Here is a 5,714-nt window from a genome sequence, read left to right as displayed (position 1 = left end):
GTTCCATCAATTTCATTTATAGTCACTTCTCTCCTCAGTTGATAGATATTGCTTTATATAGTACTACATTTGGGGAGGGGAGATTTCACACTCTTTATACCTCATGGTGTTACCATGGTTACAAATTATTCTTTTCTTCCAGCCAATAAGTTCTGAAATCACTTATTTCTTCCATATGAGAGTCAATTTTCAGACATTGTTTTTTTTCTATTTAGACAGACAGCTGTTTTGACACTTGCATCAAATATTTTTCAGACTGGTGACAGGAATTTTGTTTCACTTCAGAAACATAATTTTTTTTTAGAATGAAGTATTTTCATGAGAGGTTAAGGAAGGTCATTTTTCTTGAAAAAGATTATTTCAGATAATAAAAAAAAAGATTGGCGAGCTTGAAAAGTTCCACAACATTGTACACCAAAGATTGGGGTCAGGAGAGGTTATTTTTCAAGTTTAAATATTTTACTTGAATAGTTTTCAAAAAACGTTCAAAATATTATTACAGTGTACTTCAAAAACAAAACAAAATGAAAAAACACAAAAAAGCCTAAAACTGTACTGTCATGTTATTTTTATTGTGCATTGTCACTTTAAAATTGGAGGAGACGACCTTCAAAGTTAGTGCAACACAGCGTGTTACTGATTTCATTATTTGATTTTCCAGGGAATATCCCTCCGTATGTCAAATTTCATATTTTCCAGTTGAGTTTAAAAGGTCACCCAATATAGTGAGTGGTGACCAAAAAAATATTTTGAAAAACTGGTGACATTTCACAAATATTGTCATGATTTTAAGTGGTCACATGGAATAAACATAGTCCATTTACAAATTGTTATTTTAGATCAGATCAAAATATATGTCTTCTTCTTTAAACCCACCTAAGTTCAACTGAGCTGTTACCATGCCAACAGTTATTCCTTGTCCAATAGCATTAAAGCTTGGCATAGTTGAGGTCACACAGTATTTGTTCTTGTTGTTGATTGGTTCAGCTTAAACCAATCAGTGAGCACATGTATTTCAATCAAACCAATCAAAGAGTACATGTACATAAAACCAACCAATCAGATAGCAAGTAGGTATCATGTGATCAGATATTAAAATTCACAAAAATAGAGCTACAAAAAGTGACAAGATTTTCAATATTCCACACACTAAATATCATATATGTATAGAGATGTCGGTGTCTCTCTTTCTCTCTCTCAGTAACCAGTTTTTTAATATTGTGTATGTAACTACTGTTTAGGGAGAACATTTTCAGATGTTGAAAACCACTATGGCCTTCTGCATTGACTAAAGTCATCCATCCACATAGTCAGGTGTTTGATCACAAAATTTGGAGTTTGACATTTGATCAGCATTAATTGTACGATTCTATCTTGTCCAAAACTTGAACATTGTCAGTTATCGCTCTTACAGTATTTGATCAGAAAGAAAACCGGGTAACATTTGGTACAAAAAAATTGTTATTTGGTGTCATCAGAGTTTTCTGTCATTATTACTAGATATGTGAAACTCTTTATTCCAATCTGATAAATGTGGTGTTTTGGTTGAGTCAAAAGTAATGGTATGCATGCAGGGTTCATACACTCCTCAAATATCCTGGGAAGTCATGCAATTTCAGTTTATTCCTTGGAAGTTTCAGAACATCAGTTTACTCCTTGGAACCCTAGAGTATCTGGTTATTCCTTGGAAGTACCGGAATATCAGTTTTACTCTTGGAAAATCCTGGAATTTCAGTTTATTCCTGGAAAATGCCAGAATAAACATTGAAAATCTACTTCTGGAAAGACCTAAGTTGTGAGTCACAGATTTTGAATTTGATATCAATTTTGATATTTTTTGAAATTTCTTGAAATAAAAAATGTTGAAAATTCTTATTACCAGATGAATAAAGTCTTTGTACGACTATAAAGAAATAAAAAGTAAGCTGTTCGTGAAATGAATTACTAACGCCTGGCAAAGTGACAGTACTTGTCCAGCAAATAGTCTGGAAAATTACTTAAAAAATCCCAGGAGTGTATTAAATGACTTAAAAAGTGTATGAACCCTATGTCATTTTTGTAAGTAGAGAGAGTTGAAACTTATTGGTTAAAGATATCATAACTTGATATTAATATTGGATATAAAAGTTATAAAGTGAGTCAGTTGTGTCAATATATTGGCAACACTCTGGATTCCTCAACTTTGGCAATTTTGGGAGATCTTTTTAGCACAACTGAACTGAGGTTCAGTAGTGTGTTATAGGTGTGGTGAAATGTCTGTCTGTGTGTGTGTATGTGTAAAGAGCTTAAAATAAAACCCACCAGACCGATTGCCATGATATTTGGTGGGGACATTAATTTTGGTGTTCAGCTGGGAAATTGTTCAAAGCAAAATGATCGCATCACATGTGATTTGTGTTAAAAATGTTATTTTGGTCAAAATACTTAAATTCCAAAACTACTGGGGGCAGATTGGTCTGAAATTTGGTGGGAATGTTCTTAGGGGTTTATATGTTAATAACTGTTCATGATGTGATAATACCAACAGTGATAGGTCTAAAAAATGTGGGGTTTTTTGGCCAAAATCTTTCATTCTAAAACTACTCAGTAGATTGGGCTGAAATTTAATGGGGATGCATCTGGGGATGTCTAGTAGAAGCCATCAGTGATATGCAAATTAGATTTAAAAAATCTCAATTTTGGTCAAAAACTTATACATTGAAAACTACATGGTGAATGGGAGTGGAATTTGGTGGGGATGTTTCTGAAGGTGTTATTCTGTTAATATTGTTCAAAACATTTTGACATAACTTGCTCTAGCAAACATGACCACGCCCTTAGCAACAGTCAGATGGTGATGCATATTACAAAGATAGCAACAGGGGTGGGCAGGCAAGTGAATAAAGATTCAATAAATGTATGCAAATATGCCTAGCAACAAGAGTACACCCATAGCAATAGTGAAACGGTGATGTATGTTGCAAAAATAGCAAAATGGATGGTTTAGCAAGTCAATAAACTTGACATAATTGACCCAGCAATGTAGATATTGCCCATAGCAACAGTACAATTATGGTGTATATAAACATTTTTAAAAAGCTGATGGCACATCTATACAGTTGTGCCTACAACGCCATTGGTGTTATTTTTGGTATATATCATAACATATTACAATGCTAATGCCATTTACAGCTTCACCAATCAGCTTTCTACAAAAACAGGCTGGTGTAGTCAGTCATCATTGTAATTGAGTTCCCAATAGGTTGACAACTAGATGTATTCCAGTGTGTTTGCCAATCACATTGAGTTTTACAAATACAGTTTTGTATACTGCCTGTAAATAACATCATTTTGGCTAGCAAGGTGGCATAGAACTACAAACTCAAATGTAGTAATACCATGAATGGGACACTGCTCCCGAAAATATGGAAAACACAACTGTCTCACTTTGAAGGTTTCAGATATTCTTGTTGTGATGTGTACACTGTCTAGGTTGACACATTTTCAACTACCATTTACTGCTTGTTATCTGGTATATGCAAACATTTTGACCAATCACTTGAGAGGAAATGTAATTTGAATGTTAAGTCACTTCCAAGCACCAATCATTGTAGAGGAATGGCATAATATACATCTGTTGTTTTAAGAGGTGTATTTTGAAAGTTGGCAATGTTTTAGTGTTGCTGGGTTAACCAACATCATCCTCAGGAGTTAGAGTGCATTGCTCATTTACTGCCAAGCAGTGTTAACGCATATAGTTGTTGGGTTTCTAGAGATGCAAACAGGTGCACGATAGACAAAAAAAGCAAAACAACTGAAATCGTGAAAGCTAGCATTATCAACACCTTCAATCAGGAGGCCTTTACTCGGATTTCACCCCATTGCTAAGTCTACAGTGGTCCAGTCCTATTGTTTTCTACTAATTGGACCACTACACTAAAAGGGTGGGGACGGCTGCATTTTTATGGAAACAGTGGTGTACTTTTTGATCTGTATTCTGTCCATTTGTGTTTATTTTGTGATATTACTGTGATATACAGTTGTGAGATTTTGGAGTAATAGTTGTGTGACCCTGGCATCACATGTGTGTATGGTTCAAAAAGTACAAACTTATATCTACCAAAGTTATTTATATATCAAATAGTTACACTGCTGTTGACCCATCAGAGTGAAGGCCTCTAATGACCAACTGAAATAAAAATGCTGGCTGTTTTTCCTCCGTAATGCACTGCATATGCCTTCCACCACCCCTTACTCTCTCATGTTTATGATCTGGTCCTAGCAATAGTTACACACTGGATCAGACCATTTGACACCTAGTAGGGGAGAGAAGAGTGCCAACATCATTTTAGAATGGTTGTGCAGGTTTGCGTGTCTCCACAACTAAGTTTGCATTTATCATAGAACAAACAAACCAAGCAATGCCAGAGCTCAACTACCAGGTGTGGTTAATCATGTGATTTTACAGTAACCAATCATTATGCAGAGACATTTCAAATTTACCAATCAGCTGCTTTGCCTAGGCATTTTTCCATGTATATTTCTCTATGTATATAATATATATATACTGCCTGTTTTTTGCCTGTTCTACTATGTATACAGACGTTTCAAAAGGGAAATAAAAACAACTAAAAGTGATAAGTTGGTGAAGTGTGTTGTGTATATATTTGTGAAGTGTATGTGATTGATGGATATATATGTTGAGAGGGTGTGAGATCTAAGGTGGTGACATGACTGATATCCATGTCCCAGGTACCAGACAGAGTGTATTGTTGCTTTCATTTGTCAACACGTCAAGTAATTTATCATAAAGTTTAAACAGAGTTCATACAGAAAAAAACTGCACCATAAGAGAGTTGAAGCAGTGATGCGTTCATCTGGTACAATAAAACAATTTAAGTGAATGAGATCTCCGTACCTTCCGTACTTATTTCTTATAATTGTTTCCTATTCCTGGTTCTGTGAATATATGATTGGTATGTAAGGAGAACTGTCTTTTGAATTGGGACAAAAGAACAGTGGAAAGGGTAGTCTATTGGTTGGATCTGAGATTGTACAGTGTTGACTACACTTTATCATTGTGTGGTGAGTGAGTGTGGTGAAGTTATAAATCAAACCAGTAGATGGGCTTGTAATACAGTGTACTTAGGGCGATATTACTGAAAACAGTGGGAACAGGGCAATACTATTGAAAACAGTGGGAACAGGGTGATATTACTGAAAACAGTGGGAACAGGGCAATACTATTGAAAACAGTGGAAATAAGGTGACATTGCTGAAAAACTGGAAATTTAAGATGATATTGCTGATAACACTGGAAATAAGGTGCTCATAAAAGTGGGAATTTAAGGTAATATTATTGAAACCTCTTAGGTGAGATACACAGGGACATATTATGTATAATGAGTTATAAATATTACCAAGCATTACATATCAAATCTATGAATAAACCATAAACATTTGAGATGAAAGACAAACACAAGCCCTACAGAAAAAGATCTAGTCTTGCAGTTTAATATGAAATGGGGATGGGAAATCAATAAAAGTGTCTTCTATGTTAGCTTCTATGAGTGCAGTCCATGTCCAAAATGCTAAATAACAACCCATACTGTGTACCAACCAAGTCAGCTGACTACCTTCTCTGGTTCAAACTTAAGTAGGAAATAGAATTTGTCAACATTTGGGGATAAATGCATCATATACTTACATTCAACCCATTCATTGTATACACAGAC

At 34.9% G+C, this 5,714-nt stretch overlaps 1 protein-coding gene across 1 annotated transcript in view; it reads left to right on the top strand.

Annotated features, from left to right (window-relative positions):
* The window catches only part of LOC144445132 (zinc finger protein 704-like), a 38,407-nt gene extending 33,796 nt beyond the window's left edge, over positions 1–4,611 (top strand). The window contains exon 7 of the mRNA XM_078134691.1: positions 1–4,611. This exon is cut by the window's left edge and continues 1,297 nt beyond it. The gene's annotated coding sequence lies outside the window, so the exon portion shown is untranslated.
* The last annotated feature ends 1,103 nt before the right edge of the window (positions 4,612–5,714 follow it).

The sequence above is a fragment of the Glandiceps talaboti genome, chromosome 13 (genome assembly GCF_964340395.1).
Source record: "Glandiceps talaboti chromosome 13, keGlaTala1.1, whole genome shotgun sequence".
Lineage (NCBI taxonomy): Eukaryota > Metazoa > Hemichordata > Enteropneusta > Spengelidae > Glandiceps > Glandiceps talaboti.
The sequence above is the reverse complement of the archived record's forward strand: the minus strand, read 5'-3'. Positions and strand labels throughout refer to the sequence as shown.